The sequence below is a fragment of the Rhodamnia argentea genome, chromosome 5, assembly GCF_020921035.1.
Source record: "Rhodamnia argentea isolate NSW1041297 chromosome 5, ASM2092103v1, whole genome shotgun sequence".
NCBI classification, from domain to species: Eukaryota; Viridiplantae; Streptophyta; class Magnoliopsida; order Myrtales; family Myrtaceae; genus Rhodamnia; species Rhodamnia argentea.
Window position 1 is genome coordinate 21776493 of NC_063154.1, and position 16650 is coordinate 21793142.

Consider the following 16650-nt stretch of genomic DNA (forward strand, 5'->3'; position numbering starts at 1 on the left):
AAATACAAGTCTGAAAATATTACCATCTGGTGACTACTAGCGCATTAGCATGCTCTGCTTGCATTTATGATGGTTAGAGGTGACAAATAAACTCAAGTTTAGAGGCGAGAACTCGCTCCGACCTACACAATGGTATTTCCATTAATGTTATTAACATAAAAAGGAAACTCCTGTGTGTTCGCGTTATAGATAATCTTTGACAGACTGAAGGATAGATGGCTCAGATTAGCCAATTAAAAGTGCTAGTTTAGTATAGATCCACTATGCTTGATAAACAGCATAAATAACTTGTAAACGCAAGACAACGATAATTAATGCAGAGTTATGGGACAAACCAACTGTATCAGGTGCTCGGAGGACCATATAGAGTATGCACACCCACAAAAATGCAAAAGGACAGTTGAAGAGATGAAAGCTCATTGAGAGATACTAATCTAAGAGTCCTACAGGAATTTTCATTGCCTACAAGTGGTATTTGCATTAACTAGTCTAACAGTTCATAACAGTTTCAAATTTGGATCAGCAGGCAATAGAAGTGAGGTAGGAGAATGTATCAAAAGAAACATAAATCAATGGATGACAACTGCATTGACAAATTGCCAACTATTCTAAAAAGTTTAAGCTATTAAATAAATGTGTGGTTTAATATTTTAATATTATAACACCCTCTCTCTCTCTCTCTCTCTCTCTCTCTCTCTCTCTCTCTCTCTCTCGCAAAGCTGGACTTTGGTCTAAGCCTAAAATGTTAAAATACATAATTGAGGAGGCAAATTGGAACCTGAAAAGATTAGAAAACCTTCCCCTCTAATGCTATATGAGATTTCATGCGATTTCATTCGAGGTCATGCTTTAGGGTGCATTTGTTTCTAGGAAAAACTCCATGAAAAAGGAAATCATAAAATCATTTTTTAGGAAAATGTTTTGGCTACTTTTGTTCTGTCATATGTGACCAAAAATATTTGTTAGTGTTTGGTTCTTATTTGGAAAATGATTTCAATTTAATGACTTTATTTGAGGCAAAAAAAAAATAGAATTTTACTTTTTATAATATTATTTATTTATTTATTTTCTTTTTTCTTCTACCTCACCGAGTGAGCCACGGTGAGGCTCGGCCTCGCTCAAGAATGGCAAGGCCAAGCCTAGCCTGGATCTAGTGAGGCTCAAGCTCATTGGCCTGTGCTTGTTGCTAATCACTGGAAGTCATCGAGGCCCATTGATTGGCCGAGGGAAAGCAACAAAAGAAAAAAAATAAAAAATAAATAAAAGGAAAAAAGAAAAGAAAACATAGCAAAATATTAAAATAGAATATCAAAAAATTCAAGAGGAGGAATTCTGGAAAGTGTTTTCACCTCTTCAGGTTGGAGAATTCGCTTTTCTAATTTTATTCATTAATATTCTCATTGATTGTTTTCGGTTGATTTGTCGTTTTTGGTGAACTAACGAATGAAAGTTCGGAAAATAAATTCCCAAAAAATATTTTCACTCAAACAAACACACCTTAGTGTTGACGTCGGAGAGGCAATAGCATTTTCTTTGACTTTTCAATTTTAACAGTTTTTTAAGATTTGAATGGGCTAGCTAATAACATGTACTTTCCAGTGCAGATATTCTAAGATGGACATGAGGAACCACCTTTCATCGACTAATTTCCAAATTTAAGGAAACCTTGGGCTTGTGCAAACCATCTAACATGTTTTGAGTGGGAAAGGATAGGATCAGTACCAAAAGTTGTGTATGAAGATTACTTTCAAAAGTTTCTATTGGATCACTTCGGTGCCAAATCGAAGATAAAAGGATTACTTTGGTGCCTCCGAGGAAATATTTCGACCAAAGCTGCCACGTGTCATTAATAATTAATTTTTAATGTAAAATGAATTTTTCACAAAAAAAAAAGTCCACATGAGCTGCCACGTAGACTTCTGCACTTTAAAATAAATTAGAATAAAATAAATTCTAATTTTAAAATTAGCTAAAAATTAAATTCATTTAAAATAAAATTTAAAATAAGCTTAAACTTTTAACAAAAAAACGTTAAAATTAAAAAAAGGAAAACTTTTGGGAAGAGAACCATGAGGCAAGGGCTTTCACAAGCCCTCGCTACCGTCGCCCCCCCACCATCGCGCAATGGCCGGCGGTGGTGGGGCATGGCTAGCGGGGGTTGCTAGCCTCGGCCAGCGAGCGACGGTGGCGATGGGGGCTATGCAAGCCCTTGCCGCTTGTTCCGCAAACGTTCACTTTTTTTTTCTTTTTTAATTATTTTTTTGAGTTTTTTATTTTTTTGTTAATTTTTAACCTAATTTTTTAGATATTTTTAAAAAAATTTGTTTTTTTTTTCAAATTTTAATTTTTTAAATTTTTGTAAACTAATTAAGTTTGTATTTTTACTTTTAGTATTTTTTTTAGTTTTTACCTTTTTTAATTGCCGACTAGACCTCGTCAGAGCCACGTCGCCTTCAAATAATAGTAAAATAATACTACGTCAGATTTCTAGCGGAACAAATTGGAGTTGGCACTCAAAAGATTGTTTTTCAAAAAAATTGGTACTTAAGTGATTCGAATAAAACTTTTGATAGCAAAGTGATATCCGTACACAACTTTTGATACTAATAGTGCCCTTTTCCCTATTTTGTGGACTTCTCATTACATATACGAGAGAGAAAAGTTTGTCAAGGAATTGATTTTAGGTGAACTCAGCAGAAAAGTGTGTAAGATTAGCTGTCTTATTCTCCACTATTTTGTGGTAATAAAACCTCCATATGTGTAGGGAAAACTAAAAAAAAAAAAAAAAAAGCTCTAAAACCTATTGTAATTGTGTCAATTTAGTCTTAATTTTTTTTTATCAATTAAGTCTTAAACATTTTACATTTATGTCAATTCATTCCACCTGGCCGGTGCTAATGTGACAATTTTTAACAATATTTTAATTTTTTTAAATATATTTTAATTTTTTTCCTTTTTTCTTTTCTTTCTTTTTCTTCTTCTTCCAGTAGGTCGCGGAATCAGTTAACTAGTTGGAGGAAGCTAAAAAAAAAAAGAAAAGAAAAAGAAAGAAAAGAGAAAAGGAAAAAAATGAAAATAGTATTAAAAATTGGCACTTCATCGTCGGCAAGGTCGGCCGACGTTCACGTCGGCGTCGGCCTGCCAAAGTTGATCAAATGGACTGAATTAATGCAAATGCAAAAGGTTTAGGACTCAATTAGCGAAACAAAATAATTATGACTGAATTGACACGATTACAATAGATTTATGACTTTTTTGATAATTTTTCCACATGTGTATATCAATGTCAATATCGCAAAAATATATAGTCAAAAGAGAAACTCATATTGACTCATCATCAACCTGGATTATATTTTTTTAAGCATGAATGACTCGACGTAACTAGATCACCAACTTGAGAAATTTAACCGGAAATGTCTTACTAGAAATATCCCAAAAAAAAAAAGGGATAATTACACTATTAATGCCATAACTTTTGTACGGCGTTCACTTGAGTGCCATAAATTTTAAAACGTTCACTTAAGTGCCATAACTTTCCAAAATTATTCACTTGAGTGCCATCGTTGACGTGGATGCCGAAAAGGCGACGTGAACGCTGGAAAAGCTGATATGGCTTGCCGGAAAAAGCGATGTGGATGCCGGAAAAGTCGACATAGCACTTAAGTGAACGATTTTTGAAAGTTATGGCACTCAAATGAATGATTTTTGAAAGTTATGGCATTCAAGTGAATGTTTTGAAAGTTATGGTACTCAAATGAACGCCGTACACAAGTTATGATACTCACGATGTACTTATCCCAAAAAAAGAGTTCAACCACGATAAATCGGGAAGATTCTCCTCAAAGGATCACCTTTTATTTATCAAAAATATATTTTCTTTTATCATTCATTACTCACGCAAAAATAATATTGTTGGCGTTTAAAATCCCTCGACTAGGCCCAAATGGGGTTCTTGGGCCTTGGCCCAAATAAGGTTGGGGCCCAAAAGGATTATCCACGCAGGAATCTTTTATCGAACTTAATGCGTTTATTTTCCAATAAGGAGTTCGGGTCGAGTCTTGGACAAAGAATGTCAAATGCGAAAGATACTTATATTGACACGAGATGCATGATACAAACTCTTGACAATCTATCAATCCGCCTGTTCGACAACGAGATAGGCTTCGACGTACTAAGACTCAAAGTATGACTTCGAATTTAATCGACGGGGGCCAAACCAAACTGTGGGACACAATGCCAGAACCTAATCGACGACACTAGACAGTGGATGTAGGACATAATACCGGAATTTAATCGACAGTATTGGACGGGATGGGTGATGAGTACAACACCGGAATCGAATTGACGACACCTAACCTTGGGTATGACCCTCACCGGAATCGAATCGACGATGGGAATCTGAAAGCTATGATTAAAGTATAAGCTAGGTAAAAGAGTAAAGGCTTATTTGTTGAGTTGTTCTGGGGTCTTCCCCGTTGAATGATCTGTGATATTTATAGGTGTTGACACTTAAAATAATTCAAGAAAGCCTCGTGACGAGCACGTGAGGAAGCAATGATCGGCTACGGGAAGGGACGCTGGAGCAAGGAACGTGCCAATTAGAAAGGCGCCACGTGTCGGGGTAAATTCTAGCGCCACTTCCTTCTAGAGCAAGAAAAGCGCGCGGAGGGGGGCCACGATTGAAGCGGTTGGCGGTAATCCCCACGAGGTAAAAAGAAAAGGCGCGAAGACCGGGAAACCGTCATCCACGTGGCTTATGGAAAAGGGCAAAGCGTGGGGCCAAAGGAAGAAACCGCTCGGCGGTTACCAAAGAGCTTGCCTATAAATACCTCGCAGTAGCAAGATACAAACACACACAACAAATCCAAAACACTTGCATTTTCAAACTAGCTCTTAGCTCTTAACCTTTAGCCTTTAGCCTAGCCTAGTTGTAGTTTTCGGATCCCCGTCGTCGATTCAATTCCGGCGAGTATCATATCCAGAGTTAGGTGTCGTCGATTAGATTCCGGCGTCTACTCGTTAGGTTCGATACCGTCGATTAAATTCCGGTGTTGCACCCTTCACCCATCTTGTCCCGTACCGTCGATTCAATTCGGTATTGTGTCCTATAATCCCCGTCCGGTCTTTGTTGATTGAATTCCAGCATTGTGTCCTACGTTATCTCCCGATCCTGTCGATTCAATTCCAGGGTCACGTCGAAGTCTGTCACATACCATCACTGTTGCACATTGAGCCGTCGAAGTTGTCGAAAGCCTATTTGTAACGCGCCCTTTTGTGTAAATCTATTGCATTTGACACTCTCTGTCCAAAATCGACCCAGAACCCCTTTTCGGAAAACGAACGGATTAAGTTCGATAAAAGATTCTCGCGCAAGCAACTTTCTTTGGGCCATAGTCAATCCGGGCTTAGAACCCATAACCAGCAAGGCCTTGTCGAGGGATTTTAATGCGCAACAATCTTTTTTGGCACGCCCGGTGGGACATTTGGTGTCGGTTCGAGAGAAGTGCTATGCCACGCACACGAGGACGTAACAACATAGACGGTGGTGGAGACGAACCCCGGGAAGAAATACAACGAATGGAGTCATCCACGGCCCACCAAGAGGACGTCGAGGTCTCTCGACGGAATGTTGAGGAGCCAAGGAGAAATCCAGAAATGACGTCTGTCATGTTAACATCGATAAGGCGTACCATCGAAGAAGTCGGGAACGAGTTTGCTGATCACATGGTCCAGCGGATGACTGAAGTTGTCGGGCCATTAATCATCAACACGTATCACGAATGTGCTGCGGGGCAACATGAGACTACAATCAACCCACCTCATGCTCAAGAAGGGAATGGTTTCGTGCCAACAATAAACGGCGGTCTACCAAGAACAACACCGCCGAATGGAGGCCTTGCAGGGCGGAATGCTCAACCTTTAGCACCTCCGCGGATTCCGCAACGAGGGGAGACGTTACCGGCCAATGAACCTAGACCCCCGGTAAATGCAGACACATGTATGTTCCCTAGGCATCATATTCGACAAGATATACCTGCGGATACCGTTATGCTTCCGGGACACCCTGTTCGACAAGACGAGAATATTGCTCGTCGGGAAGTAGCTGCCCAACATAACCCTGTCCTTATCAATGAACAACCGGTATCCATGATTATCGAAAATCGGGGGCAATGCCCTTTAGGGGGCAATGGCAGGCTAGGGGGCAAGATCAATTACCCCAAGTCAGGGGGCAAGGACAGTATGGACACTAGGCCGTACGACCCGGATATCGGCAGATGAATCGGGCCCTACAACCACCAGGTCCCGAGCCAATGTTTCAGCCTGTTGTGCAACCCATATATCATCCGCCACAACTTGGATATCAAATGACATATCAACCGCAGTACCATCAGCCAATGTTCGACCAGGCACCCGTATACATTGACCCGATGGTAGGATACCGGGCTAATGTTTACCGAAAACCGTACCCAGATTGGATGGATACGATCCCGTATCCAAGAGGGTTTAAAATACCCGAGTTTACACTTTTTACTGGCGAGGATGATCAGTCCACGTATGAACATATCAATCGTTTTCTAGCACTATGTGGGGATGCTACACATGCGGATCATTGGAAATTAAGGCTTTTCCCATTATCCTTGTCGAAAACTGCCTTTACATGGTATACCGCACTACCACCCAATTCGGTGTTGACATGGGAACAGATGGAGCGTTTGTTTCATGGCCGGTTTCAAAGAGCGGTGTCGAACTTGTCAGTAGCGGATTTATCGACAATGAAGCAAATGACAAACGAAACGGTCGACCGGTTTATTGTAAGGTTTAAACGGGCTAGGAACAAATGTTTAGTTCCTTTACCGGAAAAGACATTCGCTAAGTTTGCTTTCAACGGATTGAAATTCGAAATACGAGATAGGATGGTGGGGCATCCATGTGCAGATCTATTCGAATTATCCACGATGGCAACAAAGCATGAAAGTCTGCTCAAGGAAAAAGACAAAAGGCATACCCGAAGAGGAGATGTAAGTTTTGTCGAGCCACCCGATTTCGACGAAGAATCAACGGAGCCTGTCGAAGTGGCCGTCGCCCAATTAACCATTGACAAGCCATACACTTGCCAAGCACCGAAGCCAGCAAGGATGAAAGAAAAGTCAGCTATAATGGCTAAAGCAAAAGAGGCAGTGTACTATTCATTCGATGCGAACCAGGCGGAAGAAATTTTCGACATACTCTTTGGTGACGGACAAATCAGGCCGACGGAAGGGCGGAAGATACCATCCAAAGAAGAATTAGCGGGGAAGAAGTATTGCAAATAGCACCACTCATGGAGCCATAACACATCGGATTGTTTAGTCCTCAAAAAGAACATTCAAGAAGCGATTCGACAAGGAAAGATCAAATTCGGCGAAGACAAAGGGAAACCCCCGATGGATGTGGATGCGGATCCTTTTCCGATGATGACTGGAATGGTATCTTTGAAGCGATCGAGTAAAGGCCATACGTCAACAAATTTATGCGCTTATTGCGGGCGAAAATTGGGAAACATGAGTACACCCGAGGAAGGGTACCAAAAGAGCGGTCGAACTAGTCGGAGGGATAAGACGCCTTTTCACATCGAAAATGCCGGACCTCGAAGAAGTTCCAACCATCGGAGAGTTTATAAGTCATTTAAGCGGAGATACGATGAAGGGGACCCTACAATTGGTACTTTAAGTGAGCCAAGTGGCAAGTTTGATTATTACGTAAGCTATGGTCCACCAACCCCACATCCTCAAGAAAGACTCCACTATGGATGGGGAAAGGAGTTCGACAGAAATTTTCGACAGAAATTTTCGACAAGGCCTTCATGAGCCACATCGTCGATGCACTCTTAAGATACCAAGCAACCCCGTAGAGGGATCGTGGTATGAGGTAACGGAGGACCAAGAAAAGGAGAAAATCTTGACCCGAACTCGGAAGAGAAGGGTGCAAAGAAAGAACAGGGTCCGCATATTACGGCAACAGGAGATTCCAGCCGGTTATGACTCAATGGCAACAGCTCCTAACCACACCAAATTGCGGAGGCCAAGAAATCTGGTTTGGCGGCGAATACCGGAAGAAACACACCCATCTCAAGAAAAAGAGAACAAGGGTACAAAGCCACGTAAAACATCCGCGTCTAAATCCCGAATTAAAACCCCGTTAGCAGGGTCAGTATCCCCTCTAAGCTCTTGTGTGGTACGAGTTAAATTGCCACGCGAGTTTCGACTCGAGTCGACCTCAGCCGACGGCGGTGACAAAGAAACGACGCAAGAAAAGGAAGGGGCTCGGTTTTGCTTCAGCGATGAAGAAACCATGGAATATCTCTCAAATCATTTGAGGTCGCTCAATATAAATGCCAAGATCAACGGACGGCCAGTAATGAAAGTACTTGTGGATGGGGGTTCAACGTTAAATCTCATTCCATACGGCTTCTTCAAGAAAATAGGAAGAAATGATGACGAAATAATCCCATCGAATATACAAATGTCTGATTTCACTAGCAAAATTACTGAAGTAAAGGGAGTATATGTCGCTGACCCGACCGTAGGATCTAAAACATCAAGGACGTCTTTCTGCGTCGTCGACGCCGACGGATCTTATAACTTGCTGTTGGGACGAGATTGGATACATGGAAACCAATGTGTCCCATCGACGCTTTACCAGATGCTGGCGTTTTGGAATGGGGACAAAGTCGAATATGTAAAAGCAAATCCCCGGACTTGTGTTACCTGGACCCGTATATCCGGCCGGGACAAAGTGATGCCGGATGATTGCCTCCGCATATCCAAGCCGCCTGAAGTGGACCCAAGAGATATTGCATTCTGCCGTTTCGACAAAGGGAGTACCGAATGGATCCCAAGAAAGGAACCGGTGGAACCAATCGACCAGTTTTCCGATGGAAAGTCGGTCATTTGCGCAAAACCTCGCTAAAAGGTATGCGGCCTGCGGGGCCGAGCAAAGTGATCAAGCTAGACAGCTTGCAGACGGCATTTTAGATTTTGAAGAATCCCCAATTAAGGAGGATGACAAGGTAATTCAAGCTCAAGACCCACTGGAAGAGATCAATCTTGGAGATGAGGCCTGTCCTCAACCTACTTATGTGAGCCAATTACTCGATCGGCGGTACAAGGTTCAAATGGTAAACCTGTTGAGAAAATATAAGGATTGTTTTGCCCGAAATTACCATGAGATGCCTGGTCTTTCGAGGAACATAGTTGAGCATCGATTGCCAATTAAGAGGGGATTTCGACCACACCAACAGTCTGCTAGAAGGTTCGCTCCCGAAGTAATCCTTAAAATCAAGGAGGAGATCGAGCGTCTCCTTTCGGCCGGATTCATAAGATCAGCAAGGTACGTCGAATGGTTGTCGAATATTGTGCATGTCAAGAAGAAGAATGGCAAACTCCGAGTGTGTGTTGATTTCCGCGACCTTAACGCGGCCACCCCGAAAGACGAGTATCGGATGCTCATGGCCGATGTGTTGATCGATTCGGCCTCCAATAATGAAATGATGTCCCTCATGGACGGACATTCCGGGTATAATTAGATATTTATAGCGATCGAGGATGTTCACAAGATAGCATTTAGATGCCCTGGGGCCATTGGTACGTTCGAATGGGTCGTCATGCCTTTCGGATTGAAGAATGCCGGTGCTACGTATCAAAGGGCAATGAATTACATTTTCCACGATATGATTGGGGAATTCTTGGAGGTCTACATCGATGACGTCATCGTCAAGACAGCCCAGGTAAGTCATCTGGACCACCTAGAGCAAGCTTTTGAGAGAATGCGCAAATTTAAGTTAAAAATGAATCCTTTGAAATGCGCCTTCGGGATAAAAGCTGGCAATTTCCTTGGTTTTTTGGTTCATCAAAGAGGTATAGAGGTAGACATGAATAAAGCTAAGGCTATTTCGGAATTACCGTCTCCTGATAATAAAAAACATTTGTAAATGTTAATCGGGAAATTAAATTTCTTGCGGCGTTTTATAGCTAACCTCTCGGGAAAAATCGAAGTTTTCTCCCCGTTGCTCAAATTGAAGAATGAGCGAGAGTTTGTGTGGGAAGAGAAACATCGGGTGGCTTTCGACATGTTAAAAGAGTATCTCGTCAAGCCACCAGTGTCGACGCCACCAAAGGCGGGACGGCCATTGAAGTTATATTTATCGGCCGCTGATACAACGATCGGGAGTATGCTGGCTCAAGAAAACGACGAAGGGAAAGAGCAGGCCGTGTACTACCTAAGTAGGATGCTCAACGATGCTGAGACAAGATACACGTCCATCGAAAAACTATGTTTATCACTTTACTACGCCTGTACAAAATTACGACATTATATGTTGCCGACTACGGTACATGTAATTTGTAAAACAGACGTAGTTAAGTACATGTTGTCCAGGCCAATCATTAGGGGCCGGATTGCATAATGGGCGTTCACTCTGATAGAAATCGACCTGGTTTATGTGCCGCTCAAAGCAAGAAAAGGGCAGGCAATATCCGATTTCATTACTGAATACCCTTCGGGTTTAAAAGTCGAGGATGATGAAAATTATCTTGGTATTGCACCTTGGATATTATATTTCGATGGGTCGGTGGCGTCCGGGTCGGCAGGCGCAGGAATCATGGTTATTTCACCTTTTCGACAGAAAACAAAACTCATATTCAGGCTTGACTTTGAATGCTCAAATAACCAAGCCGAATACGAAGCCCCGATCATGGGACTGAATGTTTTAATTGACATGGGGATTAGGTCAGTTAAAGTGAAGGGCGACTCTCAGGTGGTGATCAAGCGGCTAAATGGTGAGTATCAATGTTTGAATGAAAATATTATCAGACATCATCACCTGGCAAAAGAATTATTGTCAAAATTCATCGAATACGAGCTAATCCATGTCAAGAGGAGTGAAAATTCAGAAGCTAATGAATTGGCTCAAATGGCGTCGGGATATCGTATATCGAAGGAGCTAGCGGACCACATCATTACTCGGGTAAGGACCTTACCATCGATAGATGCTCGGGTAATAATGATTGAGCAATCTGAAAGCTCGGGAGAAACCGGCGGCCAACAAGATTGGAGAACCCCTTTGGTAAACTACTTGAAAAACCCGGGTTCTGGCGGTAGGGACTTCAAAAGAAAAGTCCTAAAATATATGTTGATCGACAATGAGTTATATCGAAAGACCATCGACGGACTGCTTCTCAAATGCTTGGGGCGGGAGGAAACAATGCTAGTCATGACGGAAGTCCATGAAGGGATGCGTGGTGCGCATCGAGTTGGATTGAAAACAAAGTGGTTGTTAAGGCGACATGGGTATTTTTGGCCAACAATCACCCAAGACTGCATCGATTACGCGAAGGGGTGTCAATCGTGCCAAAGGCATGGACCAATCCAGCAAGTACCTGCCGCACCGATGAACCCAATTATCAAGCCGTGGCCTTTTCGAGGTTGGGCAATGGACATAATAGGGAAAATTTACCCTCCCTCATCGAAGAAGCACGGTTTCATTTTAGTGGCCACGGACTACTTCACAAAATGGGTCGAAACGGCGTCGTACAAAAGCGTGACACAAAAAACAGTTAGGGAGTTCATCGAAGAGGGAATTATTCATCGATTTGGGATTCCGGAGACTATCACTGCTGACCAAGGGACAGTCTTCACAGGTCAAGAAGTACAGGATTTTACTAAGTCGAGGGGCATCAAGATGATTCATTCGACACCCTACTACGCTCAAGCTAATGGCCAAGCAGAAGCTTCCAACAAAATAATCATCGGATTGATTAAAAAGCATTTGGAGGACAACCCAAGGGAATGGGACTCATTGTTGTCGACGGTGTTATGGGCTTATCGAACTTCCAAAAGATCAAGCACTGGAGTCACTCCTTACATGCTAACATATGGGCAAGAGACCGTGTTACCCTTGGAGATCACGGTGCAATCATTAAGGGTGAAGCTCCAAGATGGTATGGCTAAAGAGTAGTACGATGAAATGATGTACGCCAACATTGATGAATTGGGAGAAAACCGAGCCGCAGCACTAGAAAAATTGATGGCTCAGAAGCGAAGGGTTGCCAAGGCTTACAACAAGCACTTGAAAGCTAAGCGTTTCGACGTGGAGGATTTGGTGTGGAAGACTATTTTGCCTATGAACCTCGATAGCGAGAAGTTTGGCAAGTGGTCGCCAAAATGGGAAGGACCATACTTGATAACGGTCGCCCTCCCAGGGAATGCATATCGAGTAATGGAAATCGATGGAAGAGAACTACAACGCTTGATCAACGGAAAGTACTTGAAAAAATTCTATCCATCGATGTGGGAAATACAAGGAGAATCAGAAAGCGAAGAGTAAGAAAGATCAATTCCATTCATTCAGTAAAAACTTTTTACAATCTTTCTCCCTTTCCCTCTCTTTCTCTCTTTCTTTTTCCCTCTTTCCCTTTCCCTCTCTCTCCTTCTTGCTCGCTTGCCCCAGCCGGCCCTTACTGGAAGTGCTCCCTGAAACGAACCACGAAGCCTCGCAGTAGGCACTCCAACTTGGCGTTCTCTTCCCTCGCGCGGTGATGAACTTCAGCCAACTCTTCCGGTGCCGCCTCCGGCCTGTCCTTCTCGCCCTCCGGCCGTTGAAGGTGCTCCTTCCGACCCCGCAGAAGACCATTGGTAGAGTTCAACATGGCCTTCGGACCCTCCAAAGGGGCCCCAATGGAAGCCAAGGAACGGGTCTCTGAGGCTTCAGCCAGTTCATGTTCCCGCTGCTCGGTTTCCTTTAGAGGCCTTCGCGGTTGTCGTTGGCCGGCGATCAGGTGGTCGGAAACAATGTTCCGAAGTTGGAGGACGCTAGCGTGAGAGGCATGGAGGGCTTCCCGGACGTTGCAGAGTTCCTTGTGCACCACTTCCCCGTTCTCAATCTCTTCGATCTTACACCAAACTTCATGTTCGGTGAGATCATGCTGAGACATGGTCACCGTATTCCGGCGAAACTTATCCAGCCCGTAGTCGAAGAGCGTGACAAACTCTTCGTAGTCCGACCGGAACGGGTGGTCGGAGGGAAGATTTTGGGGCGTAGAACGGTTGAGCGGGGCATGCGGCTTCTCGAGGGCCCGTGGTTTCACCACCAGCATGGTATAGGTGTAACTCGGAGAGGAGATAATCTCCCTCTAGATAGCCGAGAACTCACGGCTGAAGTATGTAGGGGGAGATGAAGCCGTAGAAGAAGAAGCACGCTCCATTAAGGCTTTGAGAAGTTTTCTCCAAGGATAAAAGGGAGAAGGGTTTGGATGAAGACGCACTCCAGGCAAGTGATCCTATTTATAGATAAAGGCCGAGGAACGGTTCGTCCCACGATGCTGAGTATCCGCCCACGGCCTTCCGACGATAGAGGCGATAAAAGTTAGTGGACGGTTATCGAGGCAAAAAGGTATATCGCGATTGGTGAAACATATAAGTAACCATAATGATGCGAGTGGCGGGTTTCCCGTTGGCTATTAACCACGACGAACCGTCATGACGATTTGAATTCGGAAGGAGAATCGGAAACAACGTCTTTCATTAAATGCCGCATGAAAAAAGGATGATCCCGAGAAGATCATGTCATGATGAACTTTGGAGAATTGACACTAAGACCGGCGGTTCAATGATGGAATAAGACGATAAGGACAAGTGGCATTAATATGAGACTAGCAACAGCGGACTACAATACGTGCTGTTCGAGACTCAAGACAAAACTATGAAGTTGCATTTCACTATTGCAGTTGGCATCAACAATTGCCTCCTTTCGATGACCGGCCTGCATCATATCAAGGTGCGGTGACTCGCAAATTGCCTCTTGCTGTTTGATTGCCTTCAATTGTGCAGATAGTACTTGCGGGGTGGTACAACCGTCACTTTCCAGGGTATCAAGAACACTACGCCGATAAGCCGACTCATTGTCAGCAAGAAGGGAATCTGTTTCCAACTTGTCGATAATCGCTAGTTCACGCTGCCTTGTCCTGAAGGACCTTAAAGTCGAGCCAAATGTGAGGAAGAGTTCATTGATGGCAAATCCAAGGGCACGACATTGGACCGGATAGGGCAAATGGGCCAGAAAAGCAAGGAGAGCTTTGATCTCGTCCTCACCGTACGCTTGGTTACATATGTAGGCGTATCCTCCTCCTAGTAAGTCATGCAAGCGTGACCACTTGCCGCGAAGGTATGAATAGTTGCAACGAAGAATATTCGATGGGCCACCCGAGGCACTCGCCATGTTCATATGAACAACCCACGATTTGTTGGGTAAGTCATCCGTGCGGCCGTCAGAAGCCGGTGAATCATTTGGGAAGAAAGTCGGATCAACAATTACATCAAGCAAGAATCCAGAGAAGTACCCACTTTCATTATCGGATTGTTTATATCAACAAAGGGTTTACCTTCATCGACCGGTTGCTCAAGTATAATGCTCGGTATAACGAAAGAAGCAGGTCTTCTTAGAGGATGCAGCAAGCCCAATGAGTGTCGATAGACTTTCGAGAGAACGTCCATTGCACCGATTGAGAACAAAGAGGAGCGGTAGGAGAGCCACCACTTGTCGAAAAATGAGGTGCTACAAGGATGGTCAGAGAAGGCGACAAATACAAAGCGCCCGAGAACGGCATGAATAACTTCGATATGGCCCTTCATGTCGGTTACCTCTTTCTTGCGACCAGAGAAAGGGAAATTCTTGGAATACACCACCGGCATTGGAATCCCCCGAGTAAGCCCGAATTGGCGAGCACAATAATGAGGATTATAAATCTCAAATCCTGATGAGAATTTGCCGCCACCGGACAAATTCATGGCTAAGTCAGTTGGGGCTAACACGCTCATCCGTAAAAGACGAGAATCGGGTTCTGTACTGGAGGAGCTATAGATATCATTATCGACGGGCAGCCTGGAGAAATCAAAGCTGGTGAGAGACAACAGTTCAATAAGGAAGTCGTCGAAAGCGGTAAGATTGTCAGGGGCACACGTGAAGGGTCCGATTGAACACCATGGGTACATCATCCCTTTTAATTTTCGATGATTCAGTTGTCGAAGTGAGCGCTTGATCAAAAAACATATGAGGAAAGTATACTCGGACCCAATAGTGCGGAATCCATAAAGGACCCGAAAATGGGGCGGGATGATTGTCCATCGGCGAAGATTGAGCATCCGATAATCCCCGATATAATGCAGCCGGGAACATCCGGCCTAGGCCAATATCAACACCACATGCCAGTTCATAGGCCATATCAAGGAATTCCGAGGAAATTCGACATGTGGGGAGACAAAAGACATATTTGCAAAGCCAACATAAAAGGAAGGCTGTATGTTCCCCGAGAAGGATGGGTCCTGAAGGTTTAGCATGGCGATCCATGAATTCACCATATGGCGGGTCAAGGTAGTAAGACATATCAAGGAAAAATTGGTCATCCGGAGGTCGAGAGTCACCGTCGATAGATGAAGAAAGACCGGTCGAAAACCAAATATCAAGAAGGGTAGGGGTCACTGGACCAATAGGCAAAAAGAAACAGTTCGATGACGGTGACCAAAAGCAACACAAACTACCGAGGAGGCCATACTCCGAGGGGTCAATAGATGTACCGCAAAAGGACAGTAGGACATCTATCCCGGCTTGTGCCCAGATGGTAGCCGCTTCTCCTTCTAGTCGTTTGTACCGGTTGTAAAACCGATGGTCGAAGGTTGGGTATGAAGAAAATCTATAGTTACTCGACGACCAAGCAGAGGTACAAATAATAGATTGCTCAAAGGGTAAGACTTCTTGAGAGCAATGGGGAAAGCAAGTAATCAGTGAAGAAGGGAGTGGCAAACTTGTGAGATGCGGACCCAAAATTATGTGACCATTGCTGGGTTGGTGATCCATGAAGGATAAGGAAAGTTCCCTTTTGGCATCGTTATGAGAGAAAGCGTCGAAGCGCGACAAGCAAGGAGCTGCGCGAGTACTCATGTGAACTTGATAGCAAAGTTCGTATGAATCGGCATTTGGAGGCAATCATTATTTATAAGGGGTTTTGAAGTAACCGACTTGAGATTGTGATGGTAGTTACTCGGACGTTGGCGATTACATGGATCGTGGCAGAATGCAATACGAAAAATAAGGAGAAAGAAAGGGAGATTTTATTGACGAAAATCGGGATACTGAGCCGTCTTGATCCCCTCAAGCGGTTCACAGAGTAAACGTTTAAACTTCTTATTTTTATATATGTACATATTCCTAGTATGACGTCGGTCTACTTCTGCATGCATGACCCGAGCGCAATCGGCTCGTTTCTTCTCTTCTAAGGAAGTTGCGAGCGTTTTCGGTTGATCTTCTATGGAGGATCGACGGGAAAATACTGTCGATCGCTGACTTCGAGTCTCCTCTAGTTCTCTCTCTATCACTAGCCTCTGTTGCTCCAGGGTAGCCTCCTTCTTATCCAAAGCGGCGAGCTCGTCGACGACAGATTGAAGGGATTGTTCTCCTTGAGTTACAAGTTGCCTCGCCTCTTGGGTCTCGGAGCTAGGAGAAAAGAGCTGATCGGGAAAATTTGACTGAGCAAGCACCTTGTCCCGACACCGTCGAAAATGCATAAAGGGAGTAGGAAAGTGCTCCAAGAATGTTTTCAGCCGGCGGACTAAGCCTTC